This window comes from Schistocerca serialis, chromosome 4 (genome assembly GCF_023864345.2).
Source record: "Schistocerca serialis cubense isolate TAMUIC-IGC-003099 chromosome 4, iqSchSeri2.2, whole genome shotgun sequence".
Classification (NCBI taxonomy): domain Eukaryota; kingdom Metazoa; phylum Arthropoda; class Insecta; order Orthoptera; family Acrididae; genus Schistocerca; species Schistocerca serialis.
The window spans coordinates 227,745,897-227,770,927 of NC_064641.1; the positions used below are offsets into that span (position 1 = coordinate 227,745,897).

A 25,031-nucleotide genomic window follows, 5' to 3' on the forward strand; every position below is an offset into this window, starting at 1 on the left:
GCAAGTGATGTCGTGCGGTAGCAAAGGCATTCGAGTCGGTCGTCTGCTGCCACAGCTCCTTAACGTCTAATTTCGTTGCACTGTCCTAACACATACGTTCTTCGTACATCCCACATCAGGTCTTAAGTTATTTGAAACAGCTTACATAATATTAATCTTGTGGCGTCAAACAGCAAAAAATTGATGCGTATCACTGCTGTCAGGTATTAGAATATATCACATCATCCATTGATACATTCTGTACCTTCAGTAAGACAATTCCCCAAGCCGCCGCTCGCAAATTTCGTTAGAATGATTTGAGGAACACTCTACTCCCCACAACACCACAACCTTATTGCGGGACGCTTCACAGTCATTATAGCCCGGTAGGTTGTTGCAGAACTTATTTTTTTTCGCCAAATATCCTAGCATGCTGGTAGTGTAGCAGAGGAGATCCCAACTGGGAATGATAGGGAGAGAAGACCGTAATCGGAACTGAGGATTGGAATTATTCTGTATACGCTACTAGGTAGGCCTCAGAATTCAGCTGTTCGTAAATGTACCTCTGGTATGAACAGCCTGTCCAAGAACGCGACGTTATGAATGTTGACACCACTACAGAGATCGCATTGCTGTTCCCACTCGTTACATTTCGCGTTCAGTTGACAGTTTCTTTAGCATCCATTGGTAGACAACTTCCGGATTAACAGATGCCTCCTGACACTTTCGTGCGACAGAGACCTGGATATCTCTGCGAAATGGTGGCTGAATCACACAATCCCAAAGCAACAACTACACTGTTATCCGTTGTCCGTACTGCCTTCACTGATCTAAAACAGTTGGTCATCTAGTTTTACGTAATGGATATTTTGACCCCCGTCAGAAAGTAGCCTACGCAGACAACACGTTGCCTACTTGTGCATGACGTTTGACCAATACTGTAAGCTTACTTGTCCGTCGCTGACATAGAAAAAAGACCGCAAACCTTCTTTCCTTCCAGTCTGGGATAGCTGTGCAGTAACTAGAGTACATGGGACAGGATAAATGCTCGCTACAATGAAGTCGATAATTCGATATCTCCCACAACTGACAAAATTTACAAAAAAGATGTGGATTTCTTTGTCCATCCTCACACTCCTGAGAATGGCACATTAACAATTTGCAATTACGCGCCCCTGTTACGTTGATGCGTTGATAAATACTCGGCACCTCGCAAGGATAACTACCAGATCAAGAATATTAGGTAAGTTGTTGGAAGTGGTTAAGCGTTGGTGAAAATCTCGCTTCTGAGCACACAAAGAGCTCTAACCGCAGAACTCTGCACGGAACACGCGTTGGTGCAGTGCTGCGATGCAGACCGTATATCTCCCTTCGAAGACGATGGCAAAGGCGCCGTCTCCAAGTCCGTACTGCTCGATGGCTGAAGGCGAAGTCATCTCTCTCCACAATTCCCCCGTCTCACACGCGTACGAAAACGCGGCGGAAGAATTCTAAGTTTCGGCCTATGTCGAACGCTCTATCATCGCCGAAATCACTCCAACGGCATTTCTGAGATCTACCCAATGATCGAGTACGTCATAACGCCCCTAGGCTATCCCCAAAAGCGCCGTATTGTCCCGCGTTTCCGGTGACCGCTACCTGCCTGCCACGGCGGCCCGACGAGCTACGGCCAGCTGCAGACTTTATAGTCCACAATTCTCAACTTCCGACACTTTTCACCAACGCTTTAAGTTAGTGACTCAATCATGCAGACTTGCAGCGAATACTGCTCGAGAGTGCCTCATGTTTATCATAATTCAATAAGTCATGATCTGATGCCCTTGCCAGTCCCTTTATTATTAATACTAATGTTGGTAAGCTAACGTGTAAGTGCCTATGTCCTGGCACCTTACAATACAACAGAAATGGAGATGAATTTCGATCGGCTCTAAGCTCTCTGGGAATATAATTTTTCACAGGCTTAACCATAGTTGGCGTAGGAGTGATTAGAAATCGCCATTTTCTGCCACTATGACTGAAAAACGACGACAGATTGGGAAATAATAATTGTTGCACGCCATAATTAAGTCAGGAACCTCCTGTACGACCTTGCAAGGTAAGTGGTAATATGAAAAAAATTACTTTCTGGGCAGTCCCTGCAAAAACTGTAAGATGCTTGGGCCAGAGCTGTATTTCAGGTAGGCACGGGAAGAAGACCGAAAAGCAAAGTGCAGATGAGGGGAGGAGCGCCCCAGTTCCAGGCAGACGGGGGGAGAGCACAGTGCTTAGACGGTACAGGAGTAGGCTTAAGCCATCGAGACACGGACCGTGCATCCGAACGTTGAGCGTGCCGAGTTTCTGACGTCATAGTGTGGAATAGCACGTTCGGGAGTCTTTTCCGTACGTGCAGAGCAATATCTGGCATGTCAGATATTCTGAGTGTGCGTCTGAGCGTTGATCAATCAGATGGCACAACGCCACCTACGTCACACGCACGCCGTATCCCTTCAGTACAGAGCTGTGAGGCGCCATATTGACATTCATTTCAAGCCTATACGTATATATGCCGTTTCTGGGCACCAGCAAATTGAGAATCACTGGAAAACCCGTGGTTAACTGTGTGATTAGTTCCAATAAAATAATGAGAAACATCATATTTGTGGCAAAATAATTATTGTAACTTGCGTATTATGAGAGTAGGCTATTTGAAGGCAGCGACACACTGAAGATCCACCCAAAACGCATTGTTCTTGGTACAATTTGATATAATTAAATTTCAATTAGTAACATATCTACGATTAAGGTTTCCAGCAGGGGGTAAGATTATACGATTAGATACAACGAGTGTGTTGGTAGTTCAGCGTGCCGGCATGGTAGCTCAGCATGTTCAGGCAGATGGTTAGCTGCCCTCTGTAATAAAAAAACTGAGTTCACCGATGAACGACAAACTGAAACGGATGTCTTACTACGTCCGCTCCCATCAGCTGCCACGAACGAAAGTACGAAAGCGAACATAATGAGATTAAAAAAAAAAAGCGTAATGACTAGAGTCACTGTCCTGTGTAGAGTTTTTTGTTGGGGCGGTGGTTCGCGTACTGACACTTCTGATTTTTTTTCTAACATTCGCGTTTTTATTAGGTTATTAGGTTCTGATACTTTATTATTAGTTTAATATAAATAAGTACTATAATATTTGATGTTACGTAAATATAAGTTCACCTTTTTTTGAGGGGTGACTTTGTTCGATTGGCTTAATATAAATATGTTGCAAAGTTTCTGCTACAGGGTAGGAACACTTATCAAGTCAGACTGACCTTGGGGTTTTACTAAAATGTGGGAATGATGAAATAACGTTTATCTAATGCGGAGAATTATTCCAAATTTGTACCACACTGTTTATAATGGAACTTTTATAAGCCTGTGTCCTTATTGATTGGACACGGTACTTTCCTTTTCGTGGACGATGGAGGAAATGTGCGTTTTAATAGAGCTAACGTGGGAATTTTACGCGCGCCCGTTGAGTAAACAGTGTGATTTACGAACTAGAAACATCCCTCAACTGCCGCTGGAGTGCGTAGCGATCGCGTATACCACGTCGGGGCCCACGTACCGTATGCACAAGTCGCACTGTTCCTGAGCGTTCAGGAGCACGTTGAACTTGGCACGCTCAACGTTAACGTTCGACAGCACGGTCCGTGTGCCGACGGCTTTAGGGACACCAGCAAGCCCGCATTGCGCCCAGTGGTCGCTACCGCTGCCGCTAGCTCGCTGCCAGCCATTGATCGTTCCGTAAAAGAGTGAGCCCGTGGCCTCGTTTCGGACTGTCGCCACCAGTCCACCTGGTCTATAAATGGAATGCGCGCATCCGGATTTGTTGCGGTTGCGGAAAACTTGACACTGGAACCTGAAGCGTCTCGACAGAAACCAAGCCACCGACACGGGTCTTACGTGTTCCTCCCAGTTACGTTGTTGTTTCGCTGTTCACGTCTCCGTGCCTAATAAGACAGGGCCGTAATGTAGATCTCCGAAATTTCCCACATCTTCCCGTGGTTGGAATACTCTAGCAAAACAAGCCAGGACCGCCGATTTAAGCCTCACTAAAGATGGTGATGTCAATAGATTTTCTATTTCGCGGTGGAATGAGAACGGAAAGGAAAGTTCCTAATTATTATGTGATCTAACGTTTCGCCAACAAAGACCATCGAGTGTAGAAAAACGCTTACCATTCACAGCAAAGAGAATGAAAGACTATATTTCCGTATTTTTATGTTTTCCATTGTTCCTTTACAACACCCTCATTGGCATTGTAGAGAGTTGGAAGTACTTCTCTGGGCGGTATCACTAACCTGGTGTCTTGCTGCTTCGGTAAGTCCCTCATAGCACAGTAGTAGCGCTCAGTCGCCAGGTTCCATGTAGGTGGTGACCCTGCTGAAGTGGACTTTTCAGGGATGGCAGTTGTTAATTGTCAACAACGTTTGAACTATACTTGTTTTAATACAGAAATTGCTTTGTCACACACGTCACAGAATCAGTATTTGCAATATGGCGGCTCTGGACTTCGCCGTTATATTCGAACCTTTACACACATTAACACAGTTTTCTGACTTTACACAATGATAGACACTGGCCACGACACGTGGCGTTCTTATAACTAATAACTTCACTTTCTAGCTTGTTTAACATCTGAAACATGCACTCGCGACCGTTCCTTTATAGCCGCCCCGGTTACTCGACCGTGCGTTTTGCGTGGCTCCCCGCGACTAACTCGCCCTGTCTTCCCAAAGGACAGGAAAGACCACCCCACCTTTCTCCCTTAGCCAATAAGGACACTTCTCTCGTTCCCTTCATATATACAGGGTGAGTGGCGTAAGAAGTAACACCCCCATAATTCCGTTGGCGATTGCACATATCGACAAGCGGTGTTCGGCGAATCATAGCCGACTATGGGGCACATACTTTGGTACATGCACAATAATCACAACATTTATATTGACCGAGATAATGAGGCAAGTACATGTTTTTTAAATGGGACGCTATACTTTTTTTTACCATCATTCGAACGCTCTGGAAAAGACACGTATAGTGATGTAACGCATGTTGCTATTGTGATCCAAACTTCACTTAAAAGACGCTGGGAAATATTGTACGATTGAAGGTCGAGGCGGTCGGAAGCGGTTGCAGACCGTAAACACGCCTCGCGCCACCCGCAGGCCTAGTTGCCGTGCTCTATGCAGAACTGACTCTGAACACTATGGGACTCAACATCTGAGGTCGTTAGTCCCCTAGAACTTAGAACTAGTTAAGCCTAACTAACCTAAGGGCATCACACACATCCATGCCCGAGGCAGGATTCGAACCTACGACCGTAGCGGTCTCGCGGTTCCAGACTGCAGCGCCTAGAACCGCACGGCCACTTCGGCCGGCTATGTGCTCTATGCAGCATACACGGCCTACGTTACGTAGGTAAATTCGCATCCGCCCTCTTTTAAGCAAAGTTTGAATCACAATAGCAACATGCGTTACAGTACTATACGCGTCTTTTCCAGAACGTTCGAATGATGGTAAAAAAAGTATAGCGTCCCATTTAAAAAACATGTACTTGCCTCATTATCTCGATCAATATAAACGTTGTGATTATTGTGCACGTACCAACGAAAGTGCCCCATAGTCAGCTATGATTCGCCGAAAACCGCATGCCGATACCTGCAATCGCCCCCGGAATAAAGGGGGTGTTACGTCTTACGTAACTCACCCTGTACATATATCCAAACTTTCAGCCAATGGGCGTTCAGATCGCTGTTACTAGACGGATCTGACGTCACGTTTGCGGACATTGTGACGGAAATTTGTCTCGGAACACTGTCTCAGATTGGAAGATCCTACTCCCGAATAGTCGGATCTTGTCCCTACTAAGATTGCACAACATTGCCTTCTACGATTTCATCTCTAATACTTCTTGCTGACGCTTAATTGTTAAATGTACATGTAGCCTGCTACTGAGCATTCCCGATCGCGTAAATATGCATAATACTTGGCTCAAACATGTGAAGTAAAGGCACATACGCATTACACCTTAGTTGTTTCTGTATTCTTGGAAAGTTGGCCTCTAATAGAAACGTACACCGAGGTAACACAAGTCATGGAATAGTAACATGCATATACTCACAAGGCGGTAGTATCGCGTACGCAAGGTATAAAAGGGCAGTGCATTGGCGGAGATGTCATTTCTACTGTGATGATTCATGTGAAAAGGTTTCGACATGATTATGGCTTCACGACGGTAATCAACAGACTTTGAACGTGGAATGGTAGTTGGAGCTAGACATATGGGACTTAACATTTCGGAAATCATTAGGAAGTTCAATATTCCAACATCAACAGTGTCAAGAGTATGCCGAGAATACCAAAGTTCAGGTGGGTAGCTGTCATAACAGACGACCAAGATCAGCAGCGGGTGCGTACAGTAGTCAGTGCTAACAGACACGCAACATCACGTGAAATAACCGCAAAAATCAATGTGGGACCTACTAAGAATGTATGTGTTAGGACAGTGCAGCGAAATTAGGCGTTAACGAGCTATGGTAGCAGACGACGGACTCGACTGCCTTTGCTAACGCACGACATCGCTTGCAGCACCCGTCCTCGGCTAGTGACCATATCGACCCTAAGCGACTGGAAAACTGTGGCCAGATGAGTCCCGATGTCGGTTGGTAAGAGCCGATGGTGGGGTTTGAGTGTGGCGTGGAGGCAACGAAGCCATCGACCCAGGCTGTCAACAAGAACCATGTAAGTTGGTGGAGACTTCGTAATGGTGTGAGCTGTGTTTACATGGAATATACTGGCCCTCTGGTCCATATGAACCTAATTTGGAGCCATTGCAACGAATATTACATTGGCCAAATAGGAAGAAATTTTAAAACCCACTTTAAAGAACACATTGACTGTTACAGACTTGGCAAACCGAATAAATCAGCTATAGCGAAACATATGAATGAAACAGGACACAGTGTTACGATAAACAACGGTCTCAAAGTACTACATAATTTAGAAAAGAGCTGGAAAACGGACATCTTGGAAGAAATCGAAATATTCATCCATTGCCCCGTGGGGAATAACGAGATCCTGAATGAAATGACAGACTTCAAAAATTCACATTTCTTTTCCAATTCCACTACAGTACTCTTAGAATAAAAGATACATAACATGACAGTCGTTTGACCCTAGCCCCAACAATTGCTTAGAAATATGTAAAATAAATAGTTTATATCATGACGTGTTCAATAATATTTTAACAGGTGCTCAGTTTGTAATGTATTTCGTCAATCTACCTCTGTAATACGATAACAAGATGTGCAGAAGACATTTAAACATCTGACACCACATATATCGACGAATCGATAGTCAAATCGAAACCAGCTGTATTTCGACCGCCATCTTGTCCGCTGCACTACAGAACTGTTTGTGATCGTGTTTCCAAGTTACTGCTATGTTAACGACAATTTGTGAACTGTGGCCAAGAGAGCCACGGAAATGAAAACACCAGAACGCATCACAACGAGACGTCCACACCAGAAGAACAAAGATGACCACAGCATTTACGAAACGACTATGTAACATCATTATGACCTTATTGTAAAGTTATTTTTGCCATTTAGCCTGAAGATGAGGTATAACCCTCGAAACATGTCACTAAATAAATAATACAATAGTTGACAAAGTTTGTGACTGGTAGCAGTAATTAAAAAAAAAAACCTGTCCATATGAACCGATCGTTGACTGTAAATGGTTATGTTCGGGTACCTAGAGATCATTTGCTTCCATTCATGGACTTCATGTTTCATCGGGACACAATTGTTCATGAGTATTTTTAAGAACATTCTGGGCAATTAGAACGAATGATTTGGCATCCCATCGACATAATCGAGAGGTCAGTTCGTGCACACAGCAACACATTCGCAATTATCGACGGCTATAGAGGCAGCATCGCTCGCTATTTCTCCAGGGGACTTTCAGCGGCTTGCTGAGACCATGCCAAGTCGAGTTGCTGCAGAAGGAGGTCTGACACGGTATTAGGAGATATACCATGGTTTCTGTCACCTCAGTGTAGAACAAAAGCAGACTAAATAATAATTTAATCTCTACTAAAGACACGTAAAGAAAAGCTTGTTTGCAACTCCTTTCACAAAGCAGGCCCTGCTACACACGTTACAAATAACAAACAAAAGAATATCAGATTACATACAGACACCACAACACAAACAACAGACGATCTTAAAACTGTGAAATTGATGTGTTCAATTGAACTGTGCTCGAAAACGCTGAAAATCGGACATTATGTTGAACGCACGCCAGCTAAGTGCATCTTCAGGACGACACATATGGAATAACTATATCACAGAATCGTAAGTAGAATCAAATCGTAATTTAATCTTACGAAACTTACACTCCAACTGTTGTTTCTTACTTAACAATAACAGAATAACAAGAAACTCTCATATACGTAGTAACTTACCTGGAGTCATTATAAGATATACTACACTATACCGCAGCTGTTATATACGTAAAACCAAGAGACATTACAGCCCACTCGAAATGCTTTATAAATAAAAAGAAAAGAAACGCGCACGTCACAAAACAAATAGTTTCCCATTTAGTTGTACAGACGGACATCATCTTCAAGAATAATTTTATTTACTTGCAGCACAGCTATTCTATATCAGCAGGTACGTGATTTTGAGCCATAAGTCACATATCACACCGACATCTTTTTTCAAAGTATTCGAGAAACTAAGGTGCTCTGGAGTCATACTTTTAGTGAAAACCATTTACTTAGCACATCATAGTTTGGATTTCAGAATGGCTACTCTCTTGATAATGCTATTTATACATTCACTCATCAAACAACACAAGACTTATATAATAAAATATCGCCAGTTGATATTTTTTGTGATCTTTTCAAGGTGTTTGATTGTGTAGGTCACGTTACTCTCTTAGAAAAACTCATTTGTTTTTGTTTTTTTTTAAATTGAAGGCTTAACACAGAACTTGTTTGAATCACACTTAACAAATATAATGCAAAAGATTGTGCTGAATAATTCAAACAATGTCTGGGGAGAAATCACAAAGGGAGACCCACAGGGTTCGATTTTGGGTCCACTTCCATTCCTTTTATATATGAATGATCTTCTACTTAACGTTAAACCCACAGAATTAGTAATTTTTGCAGATCATATTAGTGTGATAATAAATCCCATTATATAGAAAGCAAATGAGGAGATGGTAAATGATATTTTCTAAAGAATTACAATATGGTTCTCAGAAAATGAATTCTCCCTAAATTTTGAAATAACGCACTATAGTCAGTTCTATACGACAATTAGCCATACAAACAATTTATGTAGGTCATGAGCAAGAATCGGTAAACAAGGTAGTATGGTCCAAATTTCTGGGTGTACATATTGATGAAATCTTAAACTGGAAGGAGTATATTACTGAGCTTCTTAAACAATTAAGTTCAACCACTTTTGCTCTTCATATAATTGCTAATCTTGAAGACAATCAACCTCTTCACATATTTCAGATATTTCTCCTCAGTAATGTCTAACGGAATAATTTTCTGGGGTAACTTCTCAGTTAGAAAGGGTACTGATAGCCCAAAATCGAGCAGTAAGAATAATATGTAATGTTCATCCACGAAAGTCATTTACGTACCTCTTCAAGATGCTCGGCATTTTAAGTGCGCCTTCATAATAAATATATTCGCTAGTGAAATTCACGAGAAACAATCCATCACAGTTTGAGAAGAACAGTGATGTCCATACCTGCAATATTAGAAGGAAAAATGACCTTTATTATCCGTTATTAAAGCTGTCAATAGCTCAGAATGAGGTTCAACATGCAGCCCCTTTGCCCAGTAACATGAAGTATCTGACAGGCAGCAAAGTAAGTTTTAAATCTAACTTAAAATCATTTCTTGTGGACAGCTCCTACCTATCCACTGACAAATTTCTACTGGTAGCCAATAAAAATAGTATTAAAAAATGTAAAAAAACTTGTTCTAAGTGTAGTAGCATGGCTAGGTCTATAAAAATAATGTTTTCATTAATTTTAGCACTAATCATGTACACATATCTTGTAAACTGGCACTTCCCACCTCATTTCGATAAAAAAATCCTTCAAAAGATCTATGTAGAATGCAATGACTAACTGACGAATGATTGGTGAGACCTCAAGCAGTGTTCCGATGACAGAGTACCAGTCTGGAGAGTACTATTGATATGCATCTGTCGGCTTAGACTGCTCGTAGAGGGAATGTGCGAAATAGTAATGACCATTTGGGCATCTAGATTTAGGTTTTCCGTGGTTTCCTAAATTGCTTAAGGCAAATGCCGAGACGGTTTCCCCGAAGAGGCACTTCCCAATCTTTCTCTCATGCGAGTTGTGTTCTGTGCCTGATGACCTCGTCGTCGACGGGGTACTAAGCTCGAATTTTCCTTCCTCCCTCTCTGTGCGGAAAGGTACTGTTACTCAAGGAGGGAACTTCAGGCTCTTTTTCCCTCACCTAATTCATGGGTTCATGCATCTTTCGGTTTCTTATTCGTTCAGAATACGCCATTGCTTTCGGAGGAACCATTGGTCATCATGCAAACTCTCCAATGCTCCATGCCGCTGAAATTGAAAGAGATCCTGGTCAACATGCGGTAGTCGATACCCAACGTCCATTATAAGGTGGCTTTTCCATCAGGGAAACTTCCCTAGCCACCACCATGGAATCGGCGCCAGAGAATCCCCAACTTGTACGTGCGATCTATCATCTGAAGTTCATTTGAAATCACCTATTCTTTTCATTTGAGCTGTAACGCGGTCAGAAAGACACTTTGCTCTAGAGAGGAAACGAGTTGAAATACCGATTTCCTATTGTTTTCACCAGTGTCGCCTTTTCGGAAAATGCAGCAGCTTATATAATTAATCGTATAATGTAGGCTTTCACAGCAGGTGTTTACCATTTAAGAATTTCGGGTAGACAGGCTGTGATCGACATGTAAAACTATTCCCTTGCGTTTCGTTCCGACTGCGGGTGACATCTTCGGAGACAGAACGGCATCTTCCTTTTTTGTTACATCTTTCACTCCCAACTCATGAGAGCAGTATGGGCTGTTCCAGAACTTCGTTCTTTTTAGTCAAATACCTCAGCATGCTGCGAATGCGGCAGAGGGAATCTTATGTAGGAATCATTGAGCCGGTATTTCAGTTCCGTCCTTCGCCTGACGACCAAGGGAAGTCTCTCTAAAACAACAGTTTTGTATATATGTGTTATTTGTTGTGCAGCTGCTTTAAAGTTTCAAGGCCTCCCGCTACACCCCCCGCCCCCCTCCACCCACCCACACACCAAATTTATAGAGCTACAAAGAGGGCACCGTCATTCGCCACTCGATACTAAAGACACGATTATCTTTTTCTGCTGTCATCGTTATCGGTTAAAAGTGCTCGAACGTCATTCTGTTAGCCGAAAGTCGGCATCCACTATTCATTTAACTTAAATCCCCCTTCTTATCTGTTCAAATTATCACGGTGTTTGTAAACCTCTATCGCCTCTCTCAACAAGCGTGCAAGATGGAATGTTATATTGGCTAAAACGCTTGTCTCGCAGAATTTTATTTCATGGTTTCCATTTATGAAAGCGGGTTGCGCTACGGACGATTAATCAGTTTGTAACAGGTGGCAGTTCCTTTTAAGTTCAGGTAAGCGGGCGTTAAACTCCTTTTTGTGGTACAGATGTATACTTTGCCACAACTACACGAACTGTGTGGGCCAATGCCGCAGGAGTCGCTAGTCGATGCCGTGCATCTTATGGCGGTCCCACTCATTCTCTTCATTTTTTGCTAGGTCTAAGCATCGTTTCAACCCCATACTTGACATCAGGAAAGTTTAAGCCAATTCTATAAATTCGGGGGCTTCTTCAACCTTTGATGAAATTGCCTCTTTATGTCCAAAGATGTCTTCCGCAGTTGAAGACTAAACTTCAGGCAAAATTTTTGTATGTTCACCATGACACTCCCTGTGCTCCACTACAAATACGTCATCTAGCTGAACGAAAAGAACCGCGCCTCTATATTGCGCCGTATCTAAAACAACCCGCCCTACTCCATGAACTTGAGAATCTCAGCCCGGACGTTTTAACTGAAGAAAATACCTGCTGTGAAAGCCCGCATTGTATGATTAGACGCTCCTACGAGGAGGATATGTCAGCATTGGTTCAGCACTAGAAGAAAGCTCAGCAACTGTGTACGTTCACTTTTTCTTCAAGTTGCCGGAAATACGACAGTTCCGAAATTGCTGAATGTGAGGAGGATGTTCCCCTCGGCACAAGTTCACCGTATTTAGAACTGCAAGGAGCTAGCGACGTTACGAGAGAGGATCCGTAAAACGTGGCGAGAACTGGCGGCAACAAGTAGAAAGCTTTTACACCCCCTTTATATATCGGTAATGATAGTCAGTGTTGTAACTTTGATCAACAATCTGTGCAGAGCTCCAAATGATTTTGAGTTACCATGCAAGGAAGAGTCATCTTTAAACAAAATTAGGAGTGCTGTGGCCTTCTCCACCAGACATCGCGGCGCCTAGGGTATCAGCAACCAAACTGACAGCCTGCAGCCGCGGGTTGCCCGCTTCGCAGGTACACCGAAGCACTTCACAACCGACAGGCAATATTAATGAACGGCCACAACAACAACAACAACACAGCAAAGACACCAGCGGCCACCAGGAGCCACTACCGGCCCACACAAACATAAGGAAGAGGTCGCTGCAGATCCCAGAACTATTTTCACAAGTCAAACCACGTGATGGAAAGTAGTTCTGAGGTACTCATCCGCCGAAGCGTTATAAAGGCCGGCGCTCGGCCGCACATCGGGAGTTCATCGACCGCCAGCAGACGTGGATAGCTGCCGCCCCGGCAGCCTGGCTTGGATTATCTCGCTGACCTCTGGATTAGGCTTGGTATATCGGAGAAGTCTCTGGCGGAGACTAGTAGGAAATTATTTCAGTTGTTTTCTATATTATTCTTTTATGTAGTTCTGATTCGAAGACGGATCACTGTTTTGTGTTGGTGTTATACTTGAAGAATTTGTTTAGGTTAATTGAACAGTCCAAAAAATCGTTTTCGGACTTTGATAATTAGTCTCTTCTGCTTACGCACACATATCAAGGAGAAATTATGGAAGATGTGAAGAAAAACTGAAATTTCACTCTGTGACTGTGACGATGTGCCGCACTCCATTCAGCACTTGATTATGGACTGTCCAAGAAAGTGATTTGAATGAGCTATGTAAGATGTACATAGTGCCATTGACGTCAGTTGGCTGAAAACACTATACTTCGCATTTTAACTTACTTAAACGTTACCTGCAATGTGATCCGCAAGTATTGTGTATAAGCTTTTGTAAGATATTCGTATTTTCAATATATCCTCATTTTGTCATACGAAACACACAGAGGTTGAACAGAAATGTGGAAACAACACGAGAAACTGCAGGTTGCGCTGTTGTATTTGGCCACCAGCGGCACCTGTGTGATGCCCTTAATACGTTGCAGGTATCAGTAGTGGTCAGACCAGTGTTCTGCGCATTTGTGAGTGCATAAGTCGGACCCAAAGGAACTCGAATGTGCGAAAATGGCTGGTGTTCGTTTGGTGGTTGCTTGCGTAACCACGATAGCCAAGGTGTTTGCTGTTTCAAGAGGTAATGTATCGAAGCGGAAAAACAGTTCCGCGAACTCTCAGTGCGGGCCCAAAGTGTGCGTAGACTGATGGAGACAGATGATCATTGAAGAGAATTGTGACGAAAAGTAAGAAGAAGATAGCTAAAAAGTCACTCAGAACGAAATATCAAGCTGGGGAACACTGTTAGCGCCAAAATAACTCAGAGGAAGAGCCAGAAGCTGGGAATTGTAGTGCGAGGTGGAATTTCAAAACCATTCATCAGTGCAAATGCACCAACAGGAAAAGCATGGTGGCGAAGCCACAAAATCTGGACTGTGCAGCAATGGAAGAAAGTCATTTGGTCTCGGATGAGTCTTGTTTCACACTGTTTCCAACTTGTAGCCAAGTTAACATCCCAACAGTGAAACATGCGTGGGGGATTGGAGGGTGGGGGGTGGGGGGTGTAAGGTGAAGATTTCGGCAGCTACATCGTGGTACAGAATGGGCCGAATGGTTGTTCTCTAAGGTTGCATTACTGCCAAGAATTATGTGACCAATTTGCCTCATCAGGTCCATCGCATGGTTCAACGTTTGTACCCCAGTGATTATGCTGGATTCCAAGAGGACAGGGTCCCTATACACATTACTCACTTCGTCCAGGACCGGTTTTGTAAGCACAAGGATGAAGTTTCACACCTCCCCTGGCCACCAAAGTCACAGGTCTCAACTCTGGACAAATATATTTTTTTAAGTTTTTCCCTGGCAAGCACAGAACCGAGCCAAGATACGCTAGTGCGACCGCAACAGAATAACCACACTGTAACGTCATTCTGACAGCACCACAAAGTGAAGTAAGCCCACGTAACACACAAAACAGACTGCCTCCACAAATACAGACGTTGCACAAAGTGCCAGGCTGACGATCTGAAAGCCACAGCTGGAACACCATGATGCGACATCCATCACCACAGCTCGATAACGTCACAGGCACGAGCTTGGAACTATGAAGCTCACTCCTTCAGTCGTTATTAATCAGTCATGTATCGCTAGTCAGTATAACAGTCTTGTATGTTACAGTAAATCCACGTTGAAGCTGTTCCGTGATGTGCTTATACACACATAAAAAAAAGTGTTGCATCACCTCGGTTCCGAGAGTTCCGGAAACTGTACAGAAAACTGAAATAGAGATCAACATAAACATCATTTTCGCCATTTTTATTGCTCATGAAAACCACGGATTGCATGTTGTACCAACATACAGCAAGACATTCAGAGGTAGTGGTCCAGATTGCTGAACACACCGATACCTCTAATACCCAGCAGCACGTCCTCTTTCATTGATGCATGCCTGTATTAATCGTGGCAAACTATCAATGCACTGTTGGTCCAGATTGTCCTGCTCCTCAACGGCGATTCGGCGTTGATCCCTCAGAGTGGATGGTGGCTCACGTCGTCCATAAACAGCCGTTTTCAATCTATCCCAGGCACATGCGATGGGGTTCATGTCTGGAGAACATGCTGACCACTCTAGTCGAGCGATGTCGTTATCCTGAAGGAACTGTCACCCATGAAGACGAATGCCTCGCCAATATGCTGACGATAAGGTTGCACTATCTGTCGGACGATGGCATTCACGTATCGTACAGCCGTTACGATGCCTTCCATGACCACCAGCGGCGTACGTCGGGCCCACATAATGCCACCCCAAAACTGCAGGAAACCTCCAGCTTGCTGTACTCGCTGGACAGTGTCTCTAAGCCGTTCAGCCCGACCGAGTTGCCTCCAAACACGTCTCTGACGAATGTCTGGTTGAAGGCATATGCGACACTCATCGGTGAAGAGAACGTGACACCAATCCTGAGCGGTCCTTTTGGTATGTTGTTGGACCCATCTGACCGTGCTGCATGGTATCGTGGTTGCAAAGATGGACCTCGCCATGAACGTCGGGAGTGAAGTTGCGCATCATGCAGCCTATTGCGCACAGCTTGGTTCGTAACACGACGTTCCGTGGGTGCACGAAAAACATTATTCAACACGATGGCATTGCTGTCAGGCTTCTTCTGAGCCATAATCCGTAGGTAGCGGTCATCCACTGCAAAAGTAGCCCTTGGGCGGCCTGAGCGAGGCATATCATCGACGGTTACTGTCTCTCTGTATCTCCTCCATATCCGAACAACATCACTTTGGTTCACTCCGAGACACCTGGACTTCCCTTGTTGAGAGCGCTTCCTGGCACAAAGAAACAAGGCGGACACGATCGAACCGCGGTACTGACCATCTAGGCATGGTTGAACTACAGACTAGACAACACGAGCCGCGTACCTCCTTCCTGGTGGAACGAGTGGAACTGATCGGCTGTCGGACCCCCTAAGTCTAATAGGCACTGCTCAAGCGTGGATACTTACATCTTTGGGCGGGTTTAGTGACATCTCTGAACAGTCAAAGGGACTGTGTCTGTGATAGAATATCCACAGTCAACGTCTGTCTTCAGGAGTTCTGGGAGCTCGGGTGATGCAAAACTTTTTTTTGATGAATTCGTCTGATGACTCACATACGAGACACTAGCCATCCAGTATGATGCACTCCACTGCCGAGGAATGCCGCTGCTGCCTATCTTGCTGTCACCAATGTAAAGTCTTTGGCGCCTTTGACCAACAATCCACTGGGGATCAATCGAAGGTGACCTGCTACTTGTCGACCTCACACTTTCGCGCCAGAGACACCTTCGTGCTGCCTGTTGGCTGTGCCTCTAAGCAGCTAGCAGTGTCTTGGGCGTCTCTTGTTGCGAGGCGACGGCATACTTCTAAGCGGCTACTATCATCCCGTGCGGAGCTGCTAGCTGTTGACCAGTGCGCAGACAAAGGAGAAATGCGTACCGTCACGTTTCCGACTTCGATAAAGGTCGGATTGTAGCATATCGCGATTGCGGTTTACCGTATCGCGTTGGTCGAGATCCAACGACTGTTAGCAGAACATGGAATCGGTGGGTTCCGGAGGATAACACGGAACGCCGTGCTGGATCCCAACGGCCACTTATCACTAGCAGTCGAGATGACAGGCATCTTATCCGCATGGCTGTAACGGATCGTGCAACCACGCCTCGATCCCTGATTCAACAGATGGTGGCGTTTGCAAGACAACAACCATCTGCACGAACAGTTCGACGACGTTTGCAGCAGTATGGACTATCAGCTCGGAGACCATGGCTGCGGTTACCGTTGACGCTGCATCACAGACAGGAGTGCCTGGGATGATGTACTCAACGACGAACCTGGGTACACGAATGACAAAACGTCTTTTTTTCTGATGAATCCAGGTTCTGTTTACAGCATCATGATGGTAGCATCCGTGTTTGGCGACATCACGGTGAACGCACATTGGAAGCGTGTATTCGTCATCGCCATACTGGCGTATCACCCGGCATGATGGTATGGGGTGCCATTGCTTACACGTCTCGGTCACCTCTTGTTCGCATTGACGGTACTTTGAACAGTGGACGTTACATTTCAGATGTGTTACGGCCCGTGGCTCTACCCTTCATTCGATCCCTGCGAAACCCTACATTTCAGCAGGATAACGCACGACCGCATGTTGCAGGTCCTGCACGGGCCTTTCTGGATGCAGAAAATGTTCGACTGCTGCCCTGGCCAGCACACTCTCCAGATCTCTCACCAACTGAAAATGTCTGGTCAATGGTGGCCGAGCCGGCCGGTGTGGCCCAGCGGTTCCAGGCGTTACAGTCTGGAACCGCGCGATCGCTACGGTCGCAGGTTCGAATCCTGTCTCGGCCATGGGTGTGTGTGATGTCCTTAGGTTAGTTAGGTTTAAGTAGTTCTAAGTTCCAGGGGACTGTTGACCGCAGAAGTTAAGTCCCATAGTGCTCAGAGCCAATGGTGGCCGAGCAACTGGCTCGTCACAATACGCCAGTCACTACTCTTGATAAACTGTGGTATCGTGTTGAAAATGCATGGGCAGCTGTACCTGTGCACGACATCCAAGCTCTGTTTGTCTCAATGCCCAGGCATATCAAGGCCGTTATTACGGCCAGAGGTGTTTGTTTTGGGTACTGATTTCTCAGGATCTATGAACCCAAATTGCATGAAAATGTAATCACATGTCAGTTCTAGTATAATATGTTTGTCCAATGAATACCCGTTTATCATCTGCATTTCTTCTTGGTGTAGCAATTTTAATGGCCAGTAGTATAGTACCTTAGAATAAATGATAACTGACTGAAACCCTCAGTTGCCGACAGGTGTTGTTGATATACTCGATGTGGACGGCTGAAAATGTGTGCCCCGACCGGGACTCGAACCCGGGATCTCCTGCTTACATGGCAGACGCTCTATCCACCTGAGCCACCGAGGACACAGATGAATAGCGCACGGTCATCAACAGTATTCTGTTCTTTCGAGAACAGTTACTGTCTTCATATATATATTTAAAGGCTACCCAACCATTGACCTTCGTCTGTGCGAATGCGCACAGTTTTCCCAAACTCTTACGGGAATCGCCAAAGCGTGCGCGAGTAATGAGTGAATGGGCAAATGTCTATAAGGTACATAACATATGTAGAAATGTGGACAGTTGGGAATGTGAGTCTCACGGGAAGCGTGCAAGGGATAAGTCCCTGCAGTCGCGCTATTCATCTGTGTCCTCGGTGGCTCAGATGGATAGAGCGTCTGCCATATAAGCAGGAGATCCCGGGTTCGAGTCCCGGTCGGGGCACGCATTTTCAACTGTCCACATCGAGGTATATCAACAACACCTGTCGGCAGCTGAGGGTTTCAGTCAGTTATCATTTATTCCACGGAAATGCTGCACGGTCATCAACAGTATTCTGTTCTTTCGAGAACAGTTACTGTCTTCATATATATAGTGCAGTACCTTGGCTGGACGAACAGCGCCTGTAGATCGCTGGGTCGGCATCCTGCTCGACGCCTCCTTCGCCACGGATCATAGATGCCCGCTGGGTCAGGGGAGTCAGCAACTGTTGGTCACGAGCGCCATTCCGCCCGGTACTTCCCGCGAAGAATGTGCATTGTATAAATTCTGACAGTAAGTGTATTCACAGCCAACTCTGTCATTCCGACACGTTCGAGCATGTCACCGGACCACACTCACGCCCTCCGAGCTCGGCATCCAGCACAGGCAGGATCACAGCTATCCGACTCCCCACAGTAATGAGACTTTGGGATCTACATTGGAGAGAAGGGTGCATGATCGCTACTCCATCCATCGTCGTTACCCGAAACTGCCAGTGTTTTGCAGGAAAAATGGTATAAGACTCCCTTGAAAACCATATATTCTGAAACGACTCGTAGCTGTTTTCAATGCCGACGGTTTTCCTACATCGTTCTAGGCATGATGATGTGTTGAGTTGTGGTGTTTCCATATTTTTGTCCATCCGCTCTGTATTATTGTCACCTCACTTAAACACTGAAGTGACATCACTTACTTCCAGTAAGATGGAGTAGATGAATTATGGGCAATCCTTAAGCTGATTGTAAATCGTGGTCTGCAGAGTTATGTGCCTAGTAGATGGGTAAAGGATGGAAAGACCAACCATTATTTAATAACGAAATTCGGAGGATGTTGATGAAACAGAAACTTTTGCACTCTCGGTTCCAAGGGGAAGGCACAAATGAGGACAAGCGAATGTTAGTAGGGATGCGTGCGTCCGTGGAAAGACCTATGTGCGAAACATACTGCACCTACCACCCTCACACCTTAGCAAAAGATCCGTCAGAGAACCCGAGAAAGTTCTGGTCCTAAGTAAAATCGCTAAGTGGGTCTAAGGCTTCCATTCTGTCGCTTGTTGACTAGTCAGTGAAGGTAGCAAAACGAAAGCCAAAGTTTTAAATTTCCTATTCTTGAAATCATCCACACAGGAGAATCGTACAAACATACCGGTACCGTCATTTGACCATCGCACAGACTCCGGTATGGACGACATAGTAATAAGCATCCATGGGGTAGAGAAACAACTTAATGATTTGAAAGCAATTAAATCGCTAGGTCCGGATGGAATGGCAGTTCGATTTTACAAACAGTACTCTACAGCATTGTCGCCTTATCCAGCTTGCATTTATCGCGTACCTCTCGCTCAGCACAAATCCCAAGCGACAGGAAAAAAGCGCAGATGACTCCAATATGTATGAAGGGTAAAACAACAGACCGGTAAAATTACAGACCAATATCCCTAACTCCCGTTTGATGGAGAATCGTTGAACATATTCTCAGTTCGAATATAGTAAACTTTCTTGGAACTGAGAAGCTTATGTCCACGAACCAGCACGGTTTTAGAAAGCATCGCTGTTGCGGAACTCAGCTTGCCCTTTTCTCACATGATACACTGCGTAAAGTGGATGAAAGGCGACAGGCTGAGTCCATATTTCTAGATTTCCGGAAAGCATTTGACACTGTGCCCCATTGCAGGCTGTTAACGAAGGTTCGTGCATATGGAATAAGTTCACAGATATGTGAGTGGTTCGAAGACTTCTTAAGTAATAGAACGCATTACGTTGTCCTCGACGGCTAATGTTCATCAGGGACAAGGGTATCGTCAGGAGCGCCCCAGGGAAGTGTGACAGGACCGATGTTCTGCTCTGTACACGTAAATGATTTAGCGGACAGGTGGGCAGCAACCTGCGGTTGTTTGCTGATGATACTGTAATGTACGGTGAGGTGTAGGAAGATACAAGACGACTTAAACAAAATTTCCAGTTGGTGTGATGAACGGCAGCTAGCCCTATGTTCACATACAGTATTACTAGTGTCCTACTTGATACAGTCCTGAACTGGCTGACGTTTGAAGATAAGAACAAACTACCCCGCGACACCCCACTGACAATGTATTAAGAGCCAGCTAAAACTTATCGAGGAATATACTACAAACCCCGTACATATCGGTGTCGTAAGGTTCGTGAATGTTTGATTAAAAAACAGTCAGAGAGCCGCTTAAGTAATAATTGTTAACGCGCTCTATATTCAAATGGAAAGGGAAGAGTCCCTAATAACTGGTACATGGAGAGATAAACTCGTCAATGAACTTAACAATGGTTTGCAGACTACAGTTGTAGATGTAGAAAAACTGCTTTGCCACGGACCCGCTGGAAACATCGCGAAGGAAGGAGTACAGTTATCGAAGGATTTATATCCTTTATATAAGCAAAGATTTATGACCGGAATCCAAACTGAAACTCTACAAACCGATAACTTACTATCGCTCACAGTGGTATGGGTTTTGGGTGACAGCAAGAGAAGGGTTCAAACTTTCCAAGGAATCCAGAATGTAGTCTTTTTCTTTCGAACACCAACCCAACCCCCCCCCCCCCCCCCCCCTAATAACTAGTATCACAACATTACATAAGGAACTTAAGATATCACTACTCAAGACCAGTCACACAGCGACTATACCGCAAACCTGACTCAGCAAGAGCCACTACCTGAGGACTCCAACATGCAACATGTTAGTGCACCAAGATCTCAAGATTGGCATAGATAGGCAGTACTCCTAAGTGCACTGGAAAATTATGAATGCTGTGGCGTTTAATGACCAGCAATCTAGAAACTCGAAAGACTTTACAAGCGAAAAAATTGTAGTCTCCACAAGGGCCACAGTTAACATCGACAAAAGATCTCGAGGGATTCGAAGCGTCACAGGCTGTACTCCAAAGTGCATGCAATAAATACCCAGTGACTACATAAAAAAAGGCCCACCACGAAGGAATTATCCGAATGGGACGGAACTCGGTGGATGTGATGTATACGTACAGGCAAACAAATAATTACAGTTTCAGAAAAATTTGATGATTTATGCAAGAGAAAGAGCTTCACAAACTGAGCAACTCAGCAATACATTGGTCCACGTCTGGCCCTTATGCAAGCAGTTATTCGGCTTGCCATTGATTGATAGAGTTGTTGAATATCCTCGTGCCAAATTCTCTCCAATTGACGGCTTAGATCGTCGAAATCCCGAGCTGGTTGGAGGGCTCTGCCCATAATGCTCCCAACGTTCTCAATTGGGCAGAGGTCCGGTGATCTTGCTGGCCAAGGGGTAGGGTTTCGCAAGCATGAAAACAAGAGCCCAAGAATGCTTGCCACGAAGGGCGACAAAACGGGGCGTAGAATATCGGCGACATACCACTATGCTGTAAGCATACTGCGGATGACAATCAAAGGGGTCCTGCTATGAAAAGAAATAGAACCCCAGACCATCACTCCTGGCTGTCGGGCCATATGACAGGCGATAATCGGGTTGGTATCCCACCCCTGTCCAGGGCGTCTCCAGACTCGTCTTCGGACTGGAACCTCACTGACTGGAGTAGAACTATCTTTGTGACCCGGCTTCGAACTGAGCCCCGATTACCCAATTTTGTAGCTCTTCACTGCAAGCCGTCCTGGGCTTATATTTCAGCAAGACAATCCCGCCTACAAACGACGAGAGTTTCTACTGCTTGTCTTCAATTTTGCCAAACTACTTGGTCAGCAAGGGCGCCAGATCTCTCACAGCTGAGAACGTCTGGACCATTATAGGCAGAGCCCTCCAACCAACTCGGTATTTTGATGACCTAACACAACTGGACAGATTTTGGCACGACATCCCTCGGGAGAAATCCAATAACTATGTCAATAACTGCCTACATAACGGCCAGAGGTGGATCATCGCGTTATTGACTCGCTGAATTTGTGAAGCTCTTTCTCAGGAGCAAATCAATTTTTTCTGAAATTGTAATCATTTGTCTGTCTGTACATGTACATCACATATACCGATTTCCGTCTCATTCGAGTAATTCCTTGGTGATGCATCGTTACTTTTTATTATTATCATTATTATTATTATTATTTACTTTTTATTATTCATTTCCCTTAGACCAACTTCCGACTTTCAAGATGAATACGGTATTCAGAGGGCTGCACGCATAGAACATGTCTGTTACTATTCTGACGGAAAGAAATCGCGTCGCCAAGACGGAGCTGGGTGACGAAAACGAAAGCTGGTAGTTGTGTTTCCACGATCTCAGAGATGATGTCTATTAAAATTTCGCCCCTCTACGAGGATGAAAATCAGAGTTGCTTGAAACTAAGCTGTAACGGTCGTGAGTTTTAGTTGCCTTTGAGATTTGACTTGATATTAGTCAAGAAGGCCCTTAAGGCGACAAAGGCGTCATTATCAACGACTCACTGAGCTTGAACGAAGTCGTGTAATAGGGCTACGAGGAAATGGATGTTCCTTCTGCAGTATCGCAGAAAGATTAGGCACGAATATAGCCACTGTATACATGGTTGCTGGTTGGGGTAGTAACTAGAATGTACAGTCGTAAGAAGATTTGGCTCCGTATATCCAAGTGGAACAACCGAGAAGGAAGACCATCGTGTTCGGCGTATGACTGTGGTGCATCGTACTAGATTTGCAGCAGCGATTTGACCAGCAGTTGGCACCACAGTCGCACAACGGACTGTTACAAATCTGTTACTTCAAGGACAGCTCCGAACCGGACGCCCTGTAGCGTGTTTTCACTGACCCCAAACCACCGCCATTTGCGACTTCATTGGTGTTGAGCGAGAGATCATTGGAGGTCTGTTGTGTTTCCTGATGAAAGCCGGATCCGTCTCGGTGCTAGTCATGGCCGTGTGTTACAAGGAGGAAGAAATGCCTACAGCCAAACTGTCTGCCTGCTACACACACTGGAGGTACCACCTAGAGTTATCGTCTGGGTTGCGATTTCGTATGACGACAGAAGTACTATCATGGTTATCCCACACACCCTGACTGAAAAACTGTACGCCTGTCTGGTGATTCGATCTGTTGTGCTGCCATTCATGAACAGCATTCAAGAGATGTTTTCCAACGAGATAATGCTCCAGCGACATACCATTGTTGTAACCCAAGATGCTCCAGAGAGTGTCGACATTGTCCTTGGCCTGCTCGATCACTGGATCTGTCTCCAATCGAGCACATACGGAACGTCATCGGACGACATCTGCAGCATCATCTACACACAGCATTAACCGTCCCTATGTTGTTCGACCAAGTGCTACAGGCATGGAACTCCATCCCACAAACTGACATACGGCACCTGCACTACGCAAATCATGGACGTTTTCATGCTTGCAGTCGACATTCTGGCGGGTACACCGGTTATTAATATACCAGCACTTCACATTTGTAATGGCTTATCTCGCGCTTACATTAACCTGTGACATTGCAATGTTAATCACTTACATATGTTACATAGACAAATGCTTCCCGAAATTTCGTTACTTTGGATTTTTTGTTTTTTGGTGTTCCGATTTTTTTTCCCTTCAGTGATTTGGAACAGTGGGTGAACGTGGCAATCCACATCCCCGCAGTTTGATAGCGCTACGGAATCTGAGCTCAAATGCTCTGGATTTGGCGTACCTGAACAAACTTGTACACCCTCTCCCTCGCTGAATCGAGGCCGTTATCAGGAATAGAGGCTGCCCAATAAGCTATCGTGATGTCTCGTGGGGCCGACTATCGTTTATCCAATTTTGTGCTCTTGTTAAATCCTCTACACTTGGCGACGAGACACGCGCATGGCGAAAATGAATTCGCGGGGTCAGCGAAGCTTACTGACAGTAACGAAGTGCAAATATCCGCGGACCGAACTGTGTCCGGGAAAGGAAGTTCGCGATTAATATAACACCGGCACGATCTGTACTCTGGCTCACTACCGACTCGGCCCACAGGAAGTAACGAATTGGGATACGCAAGTCACAGACGGGGACCCCTTCAGGCACGATGTGCCGAGAAGAAAACATTCGGATAAGGAAACAGATTAGTTAGATCCGAAACGGCGCTTGGAGTCTCGAGAAAGAGATTCGTAAGGAACGGATGCATACGAATTGTATCTTGTCCAAATGAAGAAAGCGGACTAAAGCGCAAACAGTTTGCGTCTGCTACTTTTGTGTAGTGCAGCGGCACTGTTGTTGTAACAGCATCCTCCACTTTCAAGCCACTTACTTTCTTCTCACGATTTAGTGCTACTTCTGTGTTTGTTTCTTAGCTTTGTACGTTGTTTGTATGCTTGGGCTCTGAAATTCTGGTCGCACAGCGTACATAACAGTTGTCAGTTAGGTATTCACGCCAATCGACTAAAAATGTTATTTCCTACCGGAGCTACTGTACTTCAGTCCCCAGAAGTACGAAGTTCCAGTAGCATCGTGTAAACGGCGAAGGTGGCAAGAACGGAATAAATGAAATATTGCAATGGAGAAGGAAGTATGGGCTTTTGGTATACAATATCAATTTAGTCTGCCGAAAACCCAAGGTAATGAGACAGTGGTTTTAATTGAAAATAAATAAATAAATAAAAACAGCATCTAACTTAATTTAGCATTTTCATTT

General features: G+C 44.8%; 1 protein-coding gene and 2 non-coding genes across 3 annotated transcripts in view; 2 read left to right on the top strand and 1 right to left on the bottom strand.

Annotated features, from left to right (window-relative positions):
• LOC126474362 (MAP7 domain-containing protein 1-like) overlaps positions 1-25,031 on the top strand; it is a 191,250-nt gene that overhangs the window by 71,383 nt on the left and 94,836 nt on the right. The window lies entirely within an intron of this gene.
• Positions 17,952-18,025, bottom strand: Trnat-ugu (transfer RNA threonine (anticodon UGU)). Its single transcript has one exon. It is a non-coding gene; the product is annotated as a tRNA-Thr (tRNA).
• On the top strand, positions 18,312-18,385 carry Trnai-uau (transfer RNA isoleucine (anticodon UAU)). Its single transcript has one exon. It is a non-coding gene; the product is annotated as a tRNA-Ile (tRNA).